The 23,767-nt window shown below is 36.2% G+C and overlaps 2 pseudogenes; one reads left to right on the top strand and one right to left on the bottom strand.

Annotated features, from left to right (window-relative positions):
• Positions 1-158: 158 nt before the first annotated feature.
• On the bottom strand, positions 159-12,568 carry LOC122141965 (annotated as a pseudogene).
• Positions 12,569-13,788: 1,220 nt separating this feature from the next.
• On the top strand, positions 13,789-20,990 carry LOC109090349 (annotated as a pseudogene).
• The last annotated feature ends 2,777 nt before the right edge of the window (positions 20,991-23,767 follow it).

Genomic DNA, 23,767 nt, shown 5'->3' on the forward strand with positions numbered 1-23,767 from the left:
ATAGCAGCATCCTGTCTTTCTTTAAATAATAGATTAAATGTTGTCATAACTTTCCCAAAGGGAACGCTGGGAGTAAAGTGTAAGGCCCTCTTAAAAAAAAAACACAACAAAAAAATTATCTTTCTTCCTCACTGTCCTTCTAAACCTGATGCAAACACACATTCTCCTGTGCTATCGTTACCTTCTAGACTTCAGGTTCCAATCTTTCGTTGTTCAAATGCTCCTCAGATCCTTTGAACATGTCAGAGTTATTTCATGTGTTAAACTGCATAATGTAATTTGTCATACTTTAGATTCATTTTCAACCCACATTCTTGTTGTAGTTTCTTGGGGAATAGGACAAAAGGGGAGCATTATGTGAGCATTATTCCACTCTAATTGTATGGTACAGATGTTCATAAAAAGAAAAACCTTGCAACCTTTGGTAGAGGAATGTGTCATTGATGGACTAATCATTAAATCTGCTATTCCTTTGTGGACACACATTGCTTTTTTTACAGAAAAGATTCCCCACTTCAAACTAAGAACAATTTCTTCTACTAAGTCTTTCCAAACCTACATGTGGTGTTCCTTAGTCCTGTGATTCAGAGCTGGAATGTGGAATCCCTCCAGGGCTGTGGTCTGAGGCCCGTCCCAATCATCTCCTGACCCCACTCTCTGTGACTGGACTCCTGGAGGACCTCGTCCTGTGGTCTCTATAGGCAGGCACAGGAAGCAATAGCAGCCAGCAAACAGCAGCAACAGTACACCGACAGAGTCAGGTACACGGAAGATTCCAGCATCACCTTGAGGAAGGAAGCAGAGATCTCTTCTGTTCACCAAGATTGCATTTTCTTTTTAATCAAAATACAGTAATATTGCGTAACACTATTAGAATTTAAAATAACTTTTCTATGTGTAATATATTACATTTTTTTATTTATTCCTGGATTGACAAAGATGAATTTTCCGCCAGCCATTCCTTCAGTCTTCAGTGTCAAGCCAAGTCACCTCTATTTATGTAGCGCTTTATACAATACTGATTGTGTCAAAGCAGCTTTACAGTGTCAAACATGAAAATAGTTTGTCACATGATCCTTCAGAAATCATTCTAATATAATGATTTAGTGCTCAAGAAACATTTGTTACTAGTACTGCTGAAAATGTTTGTGCTGCTTAATCTTTTTCAGAACCCACAACACATTTTTTCAGGATTCATTGATGTATAGAATGTTCAGAAGAATAATATAGTATAATAGTATACATAATAGTATCTTAAAAATTCATATATACAAAAATGTGTGAACTCAAATATGTGGTTTTAAGTTGGTTCTAGTATTTTTCCACCCGTGAATTTAAAATTATTTTTTGTACAAACTTACTAATGAACCAAAATTTTTTAAAACATTTACACACATATGAAGAGTTATTGAATGAGACCCACAGATGGACTCAAAACTATGTTGTCCACATGAGCACCACAGCTCAACATATCAGAGCATTTGCCCAACCTGACACAGATTCATAGCTGTTGTTTTATAGGAAGTGTTCTGACTCCAGATTTCTATAATATTTGTTGTTCAGTTATTGTGTATTTTTTGTTAAGTTAAGAGTATAACATTATTCTGTATGTCTTTTATAAGTTTCTGGTTATTGTTTCCACACCTGTGCCACAAATGGTGTGATGAGTGCTCCAACCCGAGCCATCCCACTGCTGGTGCCCAAACCCAGTGCCCTCGTTGCTGTGGGATAAACCTGCAAAGGACACAGAGAGAGAGATATATTGAGCGGTTTATAACCATGATCTTCTCATTGAACATTGAACTATTACTTAACCACAGGGTGGTTAGTGAATGGACCTACATGACCTTACTTACATGGATCTATTACTTCACTAAAGGTCTTCAGCATGCTATTATGCTGTAAACACTTTCAAAACCAGTTAAATTTCACAGACAGAGATTAATGTAGTTAGCAAACTGCCTCAGGTTAGTAACTACAATCTTAAGTAACTACAGTATGCAATAAAATGACCTCAATGACATTTACAACAAAGACAAACTACAGACACACTATGTGTAATATTCAGCCCTTCAATCCTGTATATGGAGATGAACTCCAGTAGTTAAAAAAAAAAGAAGGATGACAAAGTGGCCGGTTTAATGTCAGGTAAGCTGTTGCAATATCTGCCATGTGCCAAGGTTAAAATCCTTTTTAAGCACAGCTGTTGCCTTGAGCAATACAATTAACATTACACTGACAGTCTAACAGGCTTTACTCTCCTTTCAATTTATCTGAGTGTCATTTTCCTGTGTTTCTATTACATATTCCTTTGAAAGGGCAAAGAATGAACAGATCCTTTCAGCCTCAGTTCTTCCAAAAAATAAATAAATATTAAATAACTGAAATGAACTGAAAAAGAGTTCTTACCTCAGGTGTGTACACGTATGCAGCCTGGAAACCTCCAGCGATGAAAGCCCTCGCAATGAATATAAATACTGTCAAAGAAGTCCTGCAATATAGGGAATGCAGTTATTCAGAGTATGGTCACATATGTGATTAAAACAGGCTTGAATGCCCTAAAAAATTGGCAGTAATAGATGTGCTTTTCTAACCCTTCCCACACAGGCGTAGAGTGGCACAATGCAGAGAGAGAAGACAAAGAAACACAGTGCCATAGTCATCCTTCTCCCTAATCGATCAATCGCCCACAGGGTCAACCAGCAGGCCTGTGATGCATCAATCAATATGTTCGTCACATTTTCATTTTGCCTGCCGTACGTTATTTAAAAATGAGATGTTAAAGGAGCAGTTCACCCCAAAAAAATAAAACATTTGCTGAAATGTAGATGAGTTTGTTTCTTCATTGGAACATATCTGAAGAAATTTAGCATTGCATCACTTGCCCACCAACGGATCCCCTGCAGTGAATGGGTGCCGTTAGAATGAGAGTCCAAACAGTGTGTAAAAAATAGCACAATAATCCACAAGTAATCCCAGTCTATCTCAGAATCCACTGACATTTTTTCGAGAATTGTTTTGACTGATTTTTGCTTGTTAATGGTGTTTGATCTGTGGCATATTTCTCTCCTGATTCCGACAAGATTACTTTTTCTCTGGAGAAATCAATTTTATGGATATAGGACTCATATTTTAGCTGGAAGCAACGGTTTGAAGTTAAAAAACATCCTAAAGATGGCTTTTCAAAAAAGACATTAACTGATTAACTTGAGTCATGTGGATTACTTGTTTGTGATGCTTTTATCAGCTGTTTCATCTCTCATTCTGATGGCACCCATTCAGTGACGAGGATCCATTGGTGAGCAAGTGACATAATGCTTAATTCCTCCAAATCTGTTCTGATAAAGAAACAAACACTTGACTACCTTCGACTTTATATCTTGGAGAGTGAGTGCTGTAAATTTTCATTTTATTGCATTAAAAATACAAATGTATACCAGGAAACTCAGAAAGTGTGGTCCATAGAAGGTCTTTGTAATCATCTGAATTCAGATATTTGCACTCCAAACTGCAACCTGGCTCCATTTTACTGCCCTTGGCCTCTAGGGGGAGACACAAGACCAATGTATGCACACAGAATACATTGGTTGTGTATGGTCAGCGTTCTTCTAGTTTGAAATGATATTAAACACACTGGTTTACATACTTTATATATATATATAGTATATATATATATATATATATATATATATATATATAATATATATATTAAGCAGCATACAGGTTATACTATACAGCATATAAATATGTCACTGAATAAATGTGGTATTCTGTTCTTTACATAGCCCTTCATTTCTCACTATGTTTTTAAACACACAAGCTAGCTTTCACTCACTACCACAGGCGCGCCTCCCTCCTGGAAAAAGCGCCAGTGGTCAGCAAAACCACACCATAATATGAGAATGCATTAGAGAACCTGCAACAGAAAAGCACACAATAAACAGAATATGAATGAAAGCAGCCAGAACAAAACATTGTGAAATATCTGAGTGAAATTATGAAACAAAAGAGTGAGATGTGACAAAAATCTTAGGGAACAAAACGTCCTTTTAAGCTTTAGTAGTAGACATCTACATAAAGAATGCAGACAGGTGATTGAATGAGAGCTCACACAGTAATTCATAGGAATGGTATGACCATCTTACCATATGAACCAGAGCAGAATAGTAGTCAAACGGAAGTGTGGAGAGAAAAGATCTTGAATTTTCCCCCCTGTCCTCCTGAACACAGAAAATTGTCAAACTAATGATTATACCAATTAATAAGGAGATACTATAAATAAAAACATACACACGCCAGCCGATGCAGATTCAATGCTACTGTTTATATTTTTGCAGAAAAGAAGTGTTTAACTGTTTTACAAGAAAATTAAGACCAAAGTAAAGAAAAAATTCTAGCCATGAAATGCATAATAAATAATTAATATAAAATAAAGTAATATACGCTACAAGTATATTTAACCATGGTATTTACCTGTCTGGCTATTTACCTGTCTGGCTGCTGAGTTTTCCCAGCGGCATGGGGACAGTTATTCTCTGTAGCAATGCGTTTGAGTGTATTTAAAGCCTTCTCCTGATTCCTGTCAGGACGTCGTAACGAGCGCTCTCCGGCAGCCACTGTTGATGTGCATTTGACATTTTGTTTAGTCTATTGTTTAGACAATATATTGCTACACACCAATATATAATTCATATCTAGGTCTAAAAGAAAGAATGAAAGTGATATTTTAGAACTTCACACTTACAAAGCAAAGAAAAGCAAAAATGAAGAGTGGAATGGTGGAGAGGGCCAGCAGCCAGCGCCAGCCCAAAGTTGGCATCACCAAAATAGCCAGGAGCACTTCAAATACTGTACCCAAAGCCCAGAATATCTACAGCAGATCAGAGAGAAAGAGATTTAAAAGAGATTTAGACTAAATCCACACGAATCACAGTTATGAGGATTTCCACGTTTTGTTTCAAACTGAAACAATTTAATCAATCAGGGCTATGATATTTGTATCTAAAAATACAATAGAATAGAATAGAATATTACCTCAATCAACAGAATGCAAGTGGCTCTGGACCGCATGGGGAGAAACTCAGCATACAATGTTACTCTTAAAGGAGAGACCAAAAGTTTTCTGTAAGTCTCTAATTATTCAATGATATTGTTATAAAAAATGGCAAATTGGAATGGAGAACATACAAATTAAAAGAACCTTAAATGTTAGGGTAACATCTCGCAATTCTCCTTACCATAATTAAATTCATGCTTGTACACTATAATTGAAATGTTATTTAGCAAGAATGCATTAAATTATTTTTTACATTGCTTCAAAAAAATTCAATTTCAAATAAATGCTGTTCTTTTACATTTTTTTTATTCAGCAAAACATCTTAAAAAAAAAAGGAAATATGTCCACAAATATATTAAGTAACAACTAATCTCAAATTGATAATTATAAGAAATGTTACTTGAGCACCAAATTTACCAACATATACCACCAAAATCTAATTAACTCTCACAGGATGATTTAAAATAGAGTTTAAATGTAAATATTTCATAATATTACTATTTTAGAGTATTTTTTATCAGATGCAGCCTTGATGAGAATAAGACTTTCAAAACTTGTATAAATCTTATCGACACCAAACTTCTAAACGGTTGGGTGTGTATTTAGATCCGTGTCATACTTACGATTGTGGAGCCCCTCCAATGCCAAAGCCCACCAGAGCTCTGAGGAACAGGATCCATCCGTATATAGGTGCAAATGCACTGAGGAGCCATAAAACAGGGTCCATAATACACTCATCTTCAAACCCTACCAAAAACACACACATCTTTAATCATTCTCTGCTGGTGCACAGTAAATATAAATCACATTTGTCTCCATTGGACATGCACATACTTCTCTTTAATTTACATACTCACTGTTTTTCTCCCATATTTATCAGATATGTTGCCCCATAATGAAGAACTGATCATCATTCCAATGAACACTACCTGTTTCAGAGAAGTGTAGAAACTCTACATTACATACACATCAATGTGGTTATTCACGCAGACACATTTAGGAAGAGCTGATGATGCAAAGCTTAACAGACCTAGAGAACCAATCCTACTGCCAAACCTGTCTAAAAAAGCATGAGGGGAGTCATTATTGACTCAGGGAGTAGTGAACAGTACCGAAGTTAGCAGTGGCCACCTCCCAGCTGGACAGTGCCCACTCACAGTGCAGTTGAGGGGCCAATTATACTGAGGATCATCATCTCCATGGCGTCGGCCATCTGCACACAAATTCAACCATGGGCAATATGGAAACAAATATAGCAACTACTCCTTCTGACTGCAGAATTAGCTAAAGATTTACAACTTATGAAACGATACTGTGTTAATTTGTAAATAAAATGTTTAATTTATAGTGTCTTTCTAGAACCCAAGGTCAACTGATTGTAATAATACAGTGCTGTGATGATACAACAATTATTCCCTCTGTGCATTTTGTTTAAGTTTTGTTACCCATGAAAGTCCAGTAAGGATGGGACAGTTTCCACTGGAATGTCCCAAAGCCAATGGCCTTCCACTGCATCCTCAACCATGAAGGTATCTGTTGAAAGAACAACATATGGAGAGTAGTTTAGCCTTAAAGATGTTCAGTGAGCGGTCTGATAATGCAGTCAACAGTCCTGTATATAAGAAGCATTTAACATGATCAAGTGTTATTTTGTCATTAGCTCTTATTACTGTATTTTTTATTTTCTTTTTAGTTTAAGTTTCAGTAATTTTATGTGTGCCCTCTCCTTTTAATTTTGTTTTTTTATTTATTTTTACTTCAGTTTTAGTAATTTTAGTTCTTCAGTTTAAAATTATTTAAGGTTAGTTCAAAAATTCGCATTTCTAATTTTCATTAGATTGTTTACATTTTTGTTTTATTACAGCTTTAATTTAAAAAAAAAGCTTTAAAAAATCTTAAATTAAATTAATAACCAAATTTAATTAAACAATTACAAGTTGAAAAACACATTGGTAACAAAGTTCAAAGATTGGGAAGAAGGACGGCGGGAACCGGCAAAACAATTTAAACAGGAAACTTTAATAAACAAATAAACAAACACAAAACAAAAGTAAAAAGCGGCAGCCCCTCACGGACGACTGTCGCATAAAACAACAACAACATAAATAGTCCAAGGCCTGGGTCCTCTCTCATCTTGCACGGTCGTCACTCCTCCTTTTATCCTTATAGTATATTTGCCTTTATAGTATATTTGCTACTACTAAAAAAAAGCACTATACAAATAAACTTGAATTGAATATCTGTTCATGCATAAGGCCACGTGACACTGAAACTATAGTTTAAGCCAGTGGTAAATTGAAATCCTTCCAGAGCTTCACCGTGGGATTCGAAACCGGTGAGTGGTGCAGGTGTCACTCATTATCTTTCACTCCACCGGCCTCACTCCGTTCCCCACGGCTCTCTGCTCCGCCCCACTCGTCACACACATTTAGAAAGAAAATAAACACCTTTACTAATAAAAAAACTAACTGGTGATCATAAGATATATTAATTGCCTAATCATACCATCAGTGGGGGTTGGCAAATTCCCGAGGAACCGGAGCACCATCAGCCAGGGAAACAGACTCCATATCCGTCCGTCCTTCCATCCATCTGCAAAGCCTCTTCCCTGCCGCCACATTCATCCTCTGAGCGAGTGCTTTCACCTGTACGCCGGAATTTCACCACTCTGTCAGAGAGAACAACGGGCAGACATATCAGAATCAATTAGATAATTCAGACTGACATATTTCTGATGTATTACATATGAATGGCTCCAACACACTGACTAAAATAACAAATAAGGAGAGGATTCAGAATGAAATATGCTTTATATCTTTCTGCTGTGGCTGTTTTCAGCTAACATGAAGAAAGATTATTGAATCGCAGATTTAAGAGGCCTGACAGCTTTAGCAAGCACAGGTTTAGCAATGCCTATGCATAGCGGCAGCCCACACACAATCCAGCCAATATATGCTGTTTATTGTAATGTGGCTGGCCAAAATAAAATCACTTGACAAGAACAAGCATCTGTATGTGGAATACAGCTGCAATGTGCAGGACAGAATGATGCACATAATAAGAGCCTGTTGCCAATGGTGACGAGAGAGCTTTGTTTGTGAAATGCCAGGAAAGAAAGCACAAGAGAAAGCTAGCATGTTGTGACGATGTGAGAAGAGACAGTGGAGTGATGTTTGAAACTGTGACTCACAACCGACAGCCTTTATGGGGCAAATGGATGAGAAGAATTTTCTCACAGAATGAAAACTGCTGTTTAAATAAAACAACAACAGATGCTCTAGCAGTAGTCGGGGGTAGTCCTCACAGCTATGAAGACAGATTGAATCAGGGACCGGTAAATAAGAGTAGCACACAGATACCCAGTGGTTTAATTACTGTAATTGCAGTGCTCACAGGCGACACTATGAGCAATAAAGCTTTCATGAGCAGATAGGCAGTGTCATTAAACAGATGACCTCTCCATGCTCAGCAGAGACAAAACGTTTCTCTGGGAGCATTTTCAAAAAAAACAAAAACAAATAGAAACCAGGATGAAGATCATAAATCTTCTGAAATTAGCAATGACAGCACAGACCTGGGCTCCTGCAAACATAAAGAAAATGCTATGAAAGAATGGTGTTTGTAACTCTTTCCTGCATGTAGAAGACCAAAGCCTAGCTGAATCAAGCTCTACAATGAAGAACGGTGCCATTATGATTTCTGCACACCGTCAGATGGGTGACTGGGCCTACTGCCAAGCATCAGCAACATGGGAATAACATCAGCATAAGCAGTAGATTATTAAAAACTCTTACATGCATCAGTGGAAAGAACTTTACTGCAACGCAGATGATCAATGACACACAAGGACAGATTTCCATTTGTTTGTAACTTGCACTGTCTTGTTAAGATGCCACTGATGGACCGGGTGATCAATCAAGACTGAGACCAAGATGTTTTGCCGTTCATGACTGACCTTATTCCATTGAAAACAGTCATGCACCTTGTGCTATGCTGAAAATCCTTTACTTAATTTAGTTTTCTCTGTCAAAAAGGACCAGCCTTTTCAGGGGCAGATCAGAAAATTAAGTTTAGTGTGGAAAGCGGATGGCGTGTGGACTGTGAGGGGTGGCAACACCAATGCAAACAAGCACTCAATCATATACAGTATACTTAATCTATATTATTTCATTTAAAAACATCTATACTACAATTAAAAACAAATGAAGCCACAAAGCAACCATCAGCCACTATCAGGCCAGCAATCTAACAAATTTAATCTCATGATTTGGTTTTTTTACAGGAAAGTCCAGTCTTCACCACTCCCTCTTATGGCCAGAAATAGCAATCTAACTGTGTACTGTCATAAGCTATGCGATCATAATAGTATGTGGTTTTCAATTACAGATTTTGAGTCACGATGAGATAATTTTTTCGGATCAGCAAAAAATCTCAAAAATGAGTTTACTTCACTATTACCATAGTGGTTTGCAACAGATCACAAAACATCACGGTTTCAGATCATCATTACTGATTTTGAGTCATGGATCGGAAGGATCAGCAAAAAAATAAATAATTGTGAACCTTACTGTTAGTACTTCTATACCGCAGCAAAAACTACAAGTGAAACTATAAATTTAGTAACGGAACAATTAACACATTACAAGGTGAGATGAATACAACACAGTAACAGTCAGTAAACAGTAGCTTCAGGGGCAGAAATTAATAATTAAGTGTAAAATAACACAATTGCTCACTGCACAAGTTAAATACAGATTAATTTTTATGTTGTGGTGTTATTGGGCATTAGCAGACAGAAAACATAACTATTGGCTGCTGCTCTTTAAGTACCAGAACGAACTAATACCACAACATCTCGGTTTCTTTCTCAGCTATGTTCACTTAAGACATAACTTTATGTACTTCCCAAAATGGGATTTTCATGACTTTATGTGTATGTAAATGAAAGAGGAATCAATTTGCTGTTCACGCCGCGGTGTGTCTCTTTCTCTCTGTGTGTGTGTGCTTCGGTTGTGTGCAGCAGCAAACAAGTGTCTTATAAAAATGTTATAATATATGTTTATCTTGAAAAAAGAAATAAAATTGTCTTTTCATTTTAAATGGATACCAATATTAATCATAAACATTAATCATAATATTTAATAATGTCTAGCAACTTGAAAATGTTGTATTAAGGGTCTATTAAAATTAAATAAATATTTAATGATCTACATTTCATAGATTTCACTGTACACTAATTATATAAAACTATATTTTCAGTACACCATACTACTTAGACAAATGGAGTAAATCTATGCATTTATTTGCATTCAAAGAGCTGGCAACTAATAGAAAAAGAATGGCCTCCAATAAGATCCTGGCTCCCTCTAGTGGAAGTAGAAATGTCTGTAGGCATAATGGAAGGCAAGAACACAGAAAATAGCACCTAACCTGCAAGTGCAAGCTATTTTAAATTTTAAGAAAAGACCTTGTCAATTAGCCAGCATAATTTTTTTTTGTTTTGAAAAAATGTCATTCAAGTTAAGATTAAATTTCTTTCCCAACTCTGCTTTTATTTTCCGTGTTCAGGATCTTTTTTTTTTTGAGCGGGCACTTTGAGAATCCGCGTGGCACCAATATTCATGAAGATACACAATGCAAGTCAAAATAAACGATGAGAAGCATTGCGGGAATTTTTTTTGTAGCTATATAATAATTGAAAACAATCCATTTGTTTGTGAATTGGGCTACATTGTGCTGTCTGTTTCTGACTCACCAAAAAGAGCCGTTCGTAAAGAGTCCCCATAAAGTTGACTATACAGCGTGAGCAGCCGTGTTTTCTGACAATTATTCGCGATACATCTTTTTATTTTTTATGTCATCATATTAAAGTGCAGCTGCTAAATAAATAGGGATAAATGGGGTGGCACACGACACAGGGTGGCAATGCTTTTTCTTAGGGTGGCAGCTGAAACCCCGTGCCGCCCATCCCGGTTATAGATCGGCCCCTGAAAATTGCTTGCAAATCTCCCATTATGCTATTTTATTGTCAAATCTTGGATTCAACATTTTTGTCAACTTGTTCATTTCATCTTAGTTTTTGAGTGAAAAAAAATGCATTATTTGTGGATAAGTTTGAGATGCATACTCAAAAAACTCAGGTGCATAGCTCCGATGAGACCTACAATCAATCAGTTCCAAAAATAATTACAAAACCTGTGCTAATTGGAATAAAATATTAATAAAAAGACTGATTTGATAATAATATCAGAACTCTATAAGCATTTTTTGGAAACACCACAAGTGCAATAAAGTGGGATAACAATAAATTTTGGGAAGTTGTAATGTGTAAGCAAAGTCAGTAAGATTTAATCCAATGATGCAATAATATTAACTAGAATTTTTTTGTGGAAAAAAGAACATCCTCTCTGGATCAAAATGACCGGAACACAACATAGACATTTAAGCTTTTTCCTATAATGTAAAAATGTTGGTAAATTTAACAGAAAAAAAGTAAAAATGTTACAATAAAAAGGTAACCTTACCATATAAAGTTTAAAATTGTATTACACTTAACAAAAAAAATAATTTTACTGTAAATACTGAAAAAGTATTAATTACATATATGTAATACACAATAAAAATAAATATTACTTTATGATGAAAAATAAAATTACATTAAACAGGACATACATGTACATTTACAGTATAATATAAACTGTTTTTGTAAGTAAAATAGTTTTTTATATATATCTTATAATAGCATTGTAAAGTGAATTTCTAGAAACCTGCCACTGCACCCTTTTTTATTTAAGAGGGTTTTTACTTAACCTTGGGTTAACATATTTTTAATCTCTGGGTTAAGCAACATTTCAGTTTATAATTTTGAAAAGGTCTTAGAACTGTATGGGTTAAGAAGCCCTTCCACAGTAATAATTTAAAAATAATTTAATATGAACAACCTAAAAATACACAAACAGGATTTAACATTTTTCTATTAGTCCAATCAAAGTGTTATTGTGTAAAACTATTTGAATACCTTTCAAAGTGATCTTGGCAGAAACTGCGATCACATTAAAAACCCAATCATCCACAAATAACCACTGTTATATATTCAATAGAATCGGCATGTGCGATGCAAATGAATCAATGGACGAGGAAAATAGTCTATGCAAACACAACATAACTGCTTTAAAACACATATGACCGGTTTAATCTGCTTGATCTGTTTACCAAACGCACCTTTGCCACTTCATACAGCGCAAATTATCCATATTCTACATCAGTCTACATCTAGGCTACAACCGCCGTTATGTAAGCAGTGATTTTTCAAAGAAGTTGCATAAATATCAATGTCACATTGTGTACGGCACATTCTAGCAGATCACTGAAAGGGCTCAAATGAAGGGAAGAGGGTGTTTGCGCGGGTGGCTAAGGTCGCGTGCGGATGAAAGAAACAGGATGAAAAGCAGACTCACGGGAGCTGTCTTAACTGAAACAAATCATCGTCCATTATCGGTCTGTTCGTCGGGCTGCCGGGTGTCTTTGTCTCATTGCCGTCACATTGCTGTCGGGTCGAGGCTGATTTCAGCACCACGGGCGTGAGGACAGTGAAGAGCTCAGAGAGGGGCGGTGTGGCGCGGGGCGTCCATAATTTCTGCGCCTGTCGTTGTTGCTGCTGGCGTCGCTCGGTCGCGCTGGATCTCCGCAAAGGCTGGAACGCCCGGGTCATACCAGAGACCCGGGAGGGAACTGCGAATATGTTCTAGAAATGATGAATCAAGACAATACACTTTGCCTCCCATGAATTTTTTCATTGACCTTTTTATATATATTATATATTATATCTATATATATATATATATATATATATATATATGTAGGCATAGGCTATATATTGGTAATTCCGCTAAAATATTTCCAAAATGCTTTGTTAGTAAATTATATAAGATTTAAATGATAAAGGTTATAAAAACAAAAAGGTCTTTAAATATTAATAAAAGGCATCTCAAACTAAAATAGTATGTTTGGATTTAGCTAAAAATATAAAGCTGAAAAAGCTAAAGCAAAATCAATGTTATAGAGCTGAATATCTATTTAAAAAATAGATATTTCTTTTAAAAAGCAAGTTATGTTGGTAAGAGTTGATGGGTAATTTTCATAAAGCCTAGGCCCAGACTAAAATTAAGTCAGTTGGTAAGAGTTGTAATATGTCAGTGCCCTTGTTTTATCTCAAGATGCACACCCGTAGACCTAATGTTTTTTTTTTCTAAGGCATGTTTATACAAATGTACTAATTATGGCCTAATCCTGGTTTAGTCTAAGCCCTGTCTGTGAACCAGGCCTAAGACTTTTTAATATTTTGTGTGTGTGTGTGTGTGTGTGTGTGTGTGTGTGTGTGTATTGGGTATTTGGATGGGAAATCAAGTATATGTGCAGATATGCAAATAAAGGACGGATAAGTTAGAAAGCTGGGTGGAAAAAAATAATACTCATAGAGAAAGAAGACAAAAATAAATTAATTAATTAATTAACAAATAAAGACTTAGTTTGTGTTGTTGTCAGCTTTTAAGTCTACTTGTATGTTCATTTGGAACACAAAACAAACCCAAATACACATATAAATCCTTTAAATGCTCACACATATTTAAAGTCTTCATGGCTGTTTAATCCAAAGTGTATTTTCTGTCGGACCTGGTTTCACTTATTAAGACTATGACATGGAGTTTCTATTATTATCCAGCTTTGTCCTGAACAGTGTAATTCATTTCTGTACTTTATAAACAAACCCTCACGTTGGCTTATAAATACAGCTTTCTCAGCCTGTCATCATTTCCGGTTATGGCATCGAGACTCGTCCTGCTCCGCGGAAGGCCCGTCGCGCAACAATGCGCAATGTTTAGTTCCGCACATGCGGGCGCAGTGAAATATGCCTTGGTGCAAACAGGGAACTACAGACAAGCTTGTCCGAGAGTTCTTACGCACTGGGACCGCTGCAAGGTTGGAGTTTGTATAAAAAACGTGTGAAATGACGGCTGAATGTTGTATCGGTGTAGCTCAGGTAGAGACGCATGAAAGGCAGAAAAGATTGTGGCAGCTGTTGCATTGGGAGGCCAGCACACATTCGCTTTGCTGTGTTTGTATTTCACTGATCATCACAAATGAATGAACACGCGGGTCTGTCTGTTTTGTACTTTATATGTTATAGATCCAGTAAGCAAAAGTGTCGTAATATTGTATTCGGACGTTTTTGTTTATATGTATATGGCTTGATAGCCAGGCAGTAGTTTATTAAAAACTACCCATATGTCTGTAAAATACCATTATAGGTATTAAATGATTCCGAATCTTCAATTCAGCATTTAATTCTGAGCATGAGATTTGGTGTTGTATGTTCCGCTTTTCCCTAAAATAGTCTGTCGTGTAATGATGGCTTTTGCCTGGAGAGCCGAGGCTTAATGCAAACACAGCTGTCAAGGTCAGAGGTATTCTGTGCTGTCTGTCACAGCTTTTGTGTGTGATCAGTACATGTGATGATCTGTACATGTGCTCTTTAACTTTGTCACTTCGAATTTCTATACATTGTCTGTGCTGGATAAAACCAAAACACTTCTTCTTATTATTATTATTTTTTATCTTTCTTTGTTTCAGGAACAAGATGATGAAAAAACTGGGGTGTAATCGGTGGAATAGCTGCTGCCCATGGCTGCTGGAGTCATGTACTATGGGGGCCAATTTCCGACAGGAAGAAAAAAGAAAAAGGTGAGTTGTCTGTTTTCTGGCGTGTTGCGATTTTTAAATCTCAGAGTAAAGTTAAAAGTCATCATTAAATTAAATTGACAGTTGTTATTTTTATAGACTATAAAAGCAGTATAATAAATAATAAATAATTATTAATAAATAATTAAAAAGCATTAGCTGCCTCTGCCCCTTGCAATGACATTTCCCTGCCTTTCCAAAAATAAAAATAAAAATATGGGGAGATTGAACACAGCTGGTCAGAAGAGAGAAAAATGTTTGCTGTCACTCTTTCAGTCGTTGTATTAGAAACATTCGTGCAGAAGCATTAACTAGTTTTCTGTCATTCATTGCCCATGTGATAAAACACGAAGTATAGTATTATAAATGTACATAGATTTTTTAAAATTAAAATATAAATTGCTAATTTTGTGATGTTAATAACTGGAAACACATCATCACAGTCTGTGTAAAGGGGCAACTATTAACCTTAGTTTACATGTCAGGAACTGTACCATTGTAACAGAGGGATGGCACTTTTTTCTTTGCTTTTCACCCATGCAAACCTGTATTCTAAATGTTCAGACGTATACAATATAAAAAGTAGCCAATTAATAAAAACAATAAGGCTCAATGCTGTGTTATAATATAAATATAGTGACAGCTATAGAAGATTGCAGGTGTTCGTTTTGACAATTCCATCGCTTAAATGTATTATTTCTCTCACTCACTGATATGCTTCTTGGTCTACTTAATAATAATATAATAATATGATGCAGTATTACTACTATTTTTCTTATTACTATTAAATGTGTAAGTTCCTCTCGCAGGTATGGTTCCTGGTCTGCTTAATCTGGGGAACACTTGGCTTTATGAACTCACTTCTCCAGGGCCTGGCAGCATGTCCTTCCTTCATCAGATGCAAAATGGATTTTACAAATGAAAGCAGCGTCCATCCGGAGAGGACTGAGAGAGAGACTCATCTGTCCAGATCTCTGATGCAGTTACTTAAAGGTTATTTCCCATTCACTAACCGGATAATATAAATGCACAAAATGTTATTGCACCCTAACAGGGTGATCTCTCCATCTTCCCTCCTTTGTACAGCCCTGTCGAGTCACGATCCTGGAGAAGATGACGTTTTAGATGCGGGAGGCCTTTTTAGAAGCTCTCAGACTTTACAGATGGCACATCAGCTCCTTGCGAGGAACAGGTAAGATGTTTTCAACAACAAGCAGTTGCATATTTTACAGAACGTTATATATTTAACGGGATAGTTCAGGACTATTACTTATTATGTTTTACATCCCTAGCTCAATGTTGGGTTTTTTTAAAAAAGTAATTAACATAACTTTGTATTGTTATTGCGCCTTTTCTCCACAGGATGCTCATGAGCTCTTTCATGTTCTCACATCATCATTAGAGGAGGAACGAGAACGCCAACCAGAGTCGGGCTCACCTGTTCGACATGCAAACACTGGAGGTAAAGATGAGTAACCCCCATTAAGCAGTATTAGGACCCAAAAAATAGTTTGTGAACAATGAGTTTAAATTAGACAGGCTCCATAGACATTCTCACGACCCTACTGTTAATTCTTATAGAAATCTGTTGAGACATAAGCTGCAGAAGTGGAGGTAAATTAAGACTTTCTTCTTCCAAAACATATTTTTTTTTTTTTTTTTTTTTTTTTTTTTTTTTTTGTGTAGCATTTAGTAATTTATCTTTTTCATAATCAGGGCCACTACATCCTATTCCAAGTTTATGGAGGACTCGGCACCCTTTTCATGGGCGGTAGAGTTAACAAGTTCTATATGGCTTGTAAACGCTGTGAGCAGCAGGTGATCTTTTTCTGACTTTTTTGTATTACATTTTAAATGGACTTTTTAGATTTAACAAATATTTATGATCTCAATCAACAACAACTTATTGAAACAATGGAATTGTAACCCTCTCTGTTTTTTGATTTCAGAGTCCTGTGCACTATGATTCTTTCGACAGCTTGTCTCTTTCTATCCCGTCAGTACAGTGGGTAAGCAAACTTGCTCTGTAATACACAATTACATATGTGTAGAATAGCATTCTATGTTACCTACATTAAAATATGACAGTTGAAGTCGTATTGCCCCAGCAAGTGTCTTAACAGACAAAAAATGTGTGTATATAGTTTGCTTGACGCGTATCATTCTTTCAGGGCCGAACAGTTACTTTGGACCAGTGTCTACAGCACTTTCATTTCCTCTGAAACCATCAAAGAGGTGGAGTGTGAAAAACTGTACCAAAGGTATGATGAATGTTTAGCTTTAGTACCACTGTATCTAATTTATTTGTTGAACTTTCAGAGCATTACTGATCTGATTTTTCTCTGGTCTCTTTATAGCAACAGGCTGGAGAGCTTGTAAATGGGAGTAGTCCTTGAGAGTCAGAGGACGACGTTTGTCAAGCAACTGAAACTTGGAAAGGTTGACATGATTGTTGTTATTCTTTCATTCAGACCAGCAACCTTTTCAAAACATTGACAGTTGCCCTGTAACACCAACACGGGCACTCTTAACTAACATCCTGTTGGTTGGTTTGTGTGTGTGTTCTTTTCACCTTTAGCCTGCCTCAGTGCCTCTGAATCCATTTGCAGAGACTGACTTGGTCTAAAGAGGGCACAGAGATCCCATTAAGAAAGACAAGAGCACATGTCAGCTTACAGAATATTTGTCTCTGGATCGATACAAACATTGTACTGCTGGTCAGAACCTCCAGAGCACCAGAAGAATAAATAAACACATATCCTGACTGCCAAAGCTGCTTGTAGACCCAAAGACAAAACCATTGCTAAATGGTGTTGGTAAGAGACATGCACTCTTTTTCAAGTTAGTCATGTGATGCTTTCAATTAGATCTGTGAATATGGATTTACTACTATATAAAGGTTTCATCTGTGAAACCAACAACAAATATCCTTGCATCCAAAGTTATGAATAATAACAATAATAATAGTAGTAGTAATAATAATTGCTGATGTTGCTATTATTATTTCCTAAATATTATTCTATAGAATATATACAAAATCTAATTTTTGAGTATCTTGATTAAGATTAATTTCAAAACTGATGCTGTTGTTATGATTTATCATCAATTTACTTACACAAAAAAAAATTAAAAAAACAACAAAAAAACATCCAAAAAATCCTTCTACTATTTATAAATAATTATAATAATAATAATAATAATAATAATAATAATAATAAATGGTGATTAATAATCAATGCTGTTATTTATATTAGATATATACAAAATATTTTTTATTCTCTTAAAATAAATTTCCGTTTCATTGTGCAGATTCAGAACACTGTAATAAACAATAAGCCACTGTCCAATGGAACCTTTTTCCTCCGTCTTTCTACACTCACCAGGATTGAGCTCAACAACTCAACCTCACTTATGACTACAGGTAGAGGACATGTACATGTGATAGATGCATGCTATTATAAAGAGAGCCAGAATATGTGCTTTGATTTAGTCTGAAACTGCTTCTGAAAAATATACAGGGAATGTAACCCATTTCAAAAATTGAGTAATTTAATCTTTTACCGTCTCATTCTAGCCGCTCAGCGTACCTCTTCCGCTTGACGGCCGTCCCTGGTTCACCACGGTGACCATGCACTCTGGACATTTTGTCACTTACCGCCCCGCTGCCCTGCCCCTCCCCGTGGAACACATCTCCTTTTAGCTCCCAGTGGCTCTGGGTGTCTGATGATTCGGTGAGGAAAGCCATCCTCCAGGAGGCACTCTCCTCCCAGCGCTTATCTGCCTGCTCTTTTATGAACGAGTGCAAAGGGCCCAGTCTGAGGGTAAGAAGAGTAGCGTCTCAGCTGACCCAAGGGTTACTTATGCCTTCGTTCAAAGCTAGTGTTCACCCCTTGCTTCTCTCCATTCACGAGGCCATGCTACTAAGGCCAAGTGCAACCGTGCATCCCGGTGCATGCAGTTTGGCACGCATGTTGTTTCTGATCTCTCTTTGGAGAAAGAGAGAGGGAAGACGAGGGTTCTGTGTAGTACATAGTTTCCAACCTTAATTTTGTTTAGCGGGTCAGTGTCTAGGCGGTTGTATGTTTTAGAAAACTCAGAAAGTTGTTATCTGAGCGTAGGAATGATGACAGTCATGATTACTACCAGTTTGCCACTGATTATGGGGACTGACACAGAGAGTGAACTTGTTTTTGCTAAGAAAAAACTCTTTCCACATTAATATTTGTTTTTGCAAATTCCGACCTAGAATGTTGCCATTGCTCATTAATGCTAATGATCTGTTTAGAAGTACATTTTAACATGGTTTCTCATGCAGTTTTTTTTAATCATTAATACTCTGTCTTTGTCATTGAATGATCTATTGTTCAAATAAATGGATATTTATATGCAATTTGCATATAAATGTCTTTTTTGTAAGTGTAACCACAGCACTAAGTTATTTTTGTTTTCACACATTTTGACGTTTTAATTAAAATTAGAAACGCAAATTCATGGGATGTATCTTCAATCAGGTGTTGTGTGCTACATGTAGATCAGGTTTCCTGCTAATTGTTGGGTTTTTGTTTTGTTTGTATGATTGGCATATCCCAAAGTCAGTTTATCCTTTGTGAATACCTAGCAAGAATATGGGAATGCAAAATGTATATTTACCAAATAGATTTTCTGCGACATAAACTATTTCAGTGTTATTCTGTAAAATTCCATGTTATATGTTGATTGTAAATGTATGCTATTTGCACAAACTGGATATTTTTATGATATTATTGTGTATAATTGTGTGGGGCGAATATTTTTTCACGTGGTACATTAAATTAAATAAAAATCTGCGACAAAACAATAATATTTTTTTATATGCTTTCTCTACTACAGCTTCACGCATTTTAAATCTCGTAACTAAAACCCATAGGATTTTTTTAAAGCTCAGCAGCATTTGTCATTATTCGTTTAATTTATTTGGAAATTAAAATTGATATTCTGACTAATATCTCCTCTTGTGATAACGTGAGTCATGCTGGTTTTGAACAACATGAGTGTGAGTAAATGATAGAATGTCCTGTCCCTTTAAGGATTGGGATCTGGCTTGTCTCGTCGCACGTGGACTTTAGGGCGTTGGTCATACGGAGCTCTGTTTTGTGACGACACGCACGCTGCGTTCGACCGTCTTCATTGCACTTTGTTAAAAAACAAACAAACAACAAAAACAAAACACAACAACCTGACTTCTCCTCACCCAAGTACACAGACTGCTTGAACTAAAACTGAAGATGCCAACGCAAAGGCGTACTTGGTCCGAGATTCCTCTTTTCTGCGGAGGGTACGCGACAACAGTACTTGAGTTTGTTAAAGACAATATCCAATCATCACCAAATCGGTTTACGAGGTCAGTTTACAGTCTTTTGTTAAAGCTAGTTGCGCTAGCGTGTAGATGTGGGGATATTCAGTTACGTTTAAATGAAAATTATAGTCCTGATCGTTATCTTAGTCAAACCACGGGGAACTAATTTTTTTATTTTGTGCAATGCGCATGAATATACTCAAACATTGCACAATGATCATGTAACAACACTAACTTACAGCTAAAGTTACATTGATTTCAGCTTGCAGTGATATTAGACAAACAGAACTTGTTCCGTTTTTATTGTTATGTATATAACATAATGTATATAGCACTTTATTGTAAATTTCACCAAAATTAAAATAGCCTTTTTTTTTCTTGTCAGTCCCCAGGATTTCCTGTTAGTTCGGATTAGAATCATCGAAGGCAAGTAGCATGTCAGGCTTTCAGTAGGAGTTTGCTTTAGATGCTATTTTATATAAGAAATTGTAAAACGCAAATTATATTCACTAAAAAAAACACTAATAAGCAAAAAAAAAAAAAAAAAAAACGTAAACTTACCTAATAAAAGTTATTCTTTCATCCATTTTTTTTCTATAAGCTTAAGCCATGAGTGTTTTTCCCTATTGGATGTGTGTGGGGGTTGGGGGTGGGGGGGGGTCAAATCCTGTCAAAAGTAACACGTCTTTTGGACCAAACACTAAAAAGATAAGTGTCTTCAACATTAGATGCCGAGGTCATGTTGGTACAATGATACAATGGCATGTTTTTTGTTCTTTCTTACAGTGGTATTCTATCTGCTGTGGGAATCTTCTGTCTCAAGCTTTGGAGTACAGGAAGAAAACAGCAAAGAGAAATTAGCCCGAAAAAGAAAAATCAGTGTCCTGGGACCTTGACACTTTGCCAGTATTTTGGGTTGAGTGACAATGCATTTTGATTACATACACCCCATAATCATTGTAAAATATTGCTGTTTTACATATTTGAAAGACTACCACAATAAGTCATTTTACAAAAAATTATGGTACTACCCGGACTGTTAAAATGAGTTCCAAATGTCTAAAACTAATTTCCAGACTCTTTACTATCACTGGTCCAGTCAGTCATTACATTTACCAACTCTTTGGAGGGCTGTTGCCAACCCACTGTCACCATACTGGGCTGATCAAACAGCGCTTCTGCTGGGAACGTCCTAATATTCGCCACCAGCACACGCTTACCTCTTGCTCTTTTATTGTGGTTATGAATCTTTGGAGGTACTGTTTCTAGCTGAGCCTTCTAGTGAGATTAAGTCATGTTTTATATACTGTTGTGTGAACAGATGATTTTTTTTTTAATACAGTACAACAATGCGACTGCAGTAATTTCTGACATTCCTGAGTTGTTAGAGAATACCAAGGGACTCATATTCTGGGCATACCTCTATATGCAACGGTGATGTTATTACGAGGTCACGGACACACAAGCGTATTCGATCCATTTACTTTCATAACCAGCTATTGAAGTTCAAGGATGGTAGGACAAGTATGATGTATACCATATGGTAAGGATGTTTGTGGTGTGGAATGAAGCAAATATGTGATTTTCACAATGTCATGGAGCATGAAGCAATTCACCGGTTACAGGTGGCAATCTTTTTATGAGAGGCAGATCTTAATGCAATATGGTTAGGGACAACCTTCATGACGCCTCAAACTTTGACCAGAATATAGACTTCAGCTGCTGGTCAATGAATTTTTCCCACCGTGTTTGCTGATCTGTAGTTTTGCAGTCTCGGATTCAGCTCATGATCTGGTTCTGATCTGAGTGTGTTGGATCGCTCTCTGATGAATCAACTTCAAGGCCGAAAGTCACAAACTTGGAACAAAATGGATGTTTTCTGTTTTAGTTTAAAGGAAGTGATTCGCTCAAAAAAAAAAAAATTCTCTAGTGTCACACCACCTGGATATGCGTGAGCTAATTACAATTGGACATCAAACTAATATAAGTCATACTGAAATTATCTTGTACAGTGAATTATTATCCTGGTCAAGAAGATCACTGTTCAACAAATAATCTATTAGCTAATAATTTAAATAAATAATGTCTGTAATGTTATTGATAACTAAACTAAATGTGTTTATCAATTTGGAAACTAATTTCTTCCTGTAGAAACGACACCACTTTTCATGGCCTTAACACTTTATAATGGCCAGGTCATAATATTTTAGGGTCTGGAACTGGCCATTAAAGGTTTAGGAATGATGAAGAATATCTTGTGCTTCTTGAGAAACATGCACAAGGAAGATAATCAAAGCAATTATTGGTAAAGAATATGCAGATCAACTCTAACATAAGTTACAGTAACTCGTATTTATTGTGATTGTTTACAGCCTACATTGATTTTGCACGTAAACTTACTGTTTAATCTTCGTTTTCCTAATTCATGAGATTACGCTTGTAGTATTAGGACTTGCAAACCATCCACAATCTAGTGATATGATCTGCAAATGTAATCTGTGCCAGCGGCCCAGACACGCACAGATGTTCGCAAAACAAACTTTCAAAACAAGTTACTGGCCTGCAATTGAAGATGAACTGGAAGGTTTGGACCCCCATTTCAGTTTATCAATATCAACTATGTACATGTACAGGTATTGCATAAGACCATTTATTACCAATCCTTTCATTCAGATTGCATAAGGTACCTCTGATACCATTATCTCACTTTCTTTTTCCACTCTTACTCTCTGCACAGGCCCTTTTTCGAGTGCTGTTTGCCAACCTGGTTGCTGGTGTTCTGGTATGCCTACCTTGCCTCAGCACAGGAAATGAAACCACAAAACCAGCTACAGTGGACCTAGGTTGGTTTAGATTTGTTGAATCCAGTTTGTGCCTTTAAAGGACTGCTGCACATCAGATGTGTTTTTTTAAATGTCTTCCCAGGACAAACTGGGACAAGGAATATTGGTTACAGTTTCTGTAAAATAACTGTGATGTGGGTCGGTGTGATGAGATTTTACTGCTTCTGCTTTCACTGACTGCTAATGATTATTGCTCTGTTATGAATCATTTTAGTAGAAAAAAAAAATCTTCTGAATGTCTTTCTGCTGCTTATGGAAGCACTGATGATGTCAGGATTTTGATTGTTGTATTTGATTAATTAAAAAACACTGATTACAGAGACCGACTCATTTTAGCAGTTTCTAATACTGCTGCTATTATCTTCACTCTTTAACTGTGAGTTGATCTACATTAATAGCAGTGGTCTTGCTAATATATTTTGTAGTACTTGTATAGTCCTGACAAAATGAGACAATATTGTTTTTTTTTTGACATTTGGTTTAAAAATAACTACCAGCACACCAGTAAAATATATTTTAATTCCTTCAGTGTTATGATTTAAAAGGCTCAATGCTGGTGTTTTAAAAAATATTATATTGTTGTATTTAAAAAGGTGAAAGCATTTTTACACAGCATTTATAGCAGCTGTAAAGGTAAAACTGTATTATTATTTCTTTTTCTATTATTATATTCTTTATATTATTATATTAAAAAAGTTGCCTCTTTCACAAACACACACAATCAGTTCACAGTCATGATTGTTTGAAAACTCACCCCCACACTGAGTTTCCTTTTCAGGGATTGGTTCAGACAAC

Source organism: Cyprinus carpio, chromosome A5 (assembly GCF_018340385.1).
Source record: "Cyprinus carpio isolate SPL01 chromosome A5, ASM1834038v1, whole genome shotgun sequence".
NCBI lineage: Eukaryota > Metazoa > Chordata > Actinopteri > Cypriniformes > Cyprinidae > Cyprinus > Cyprinus carpio.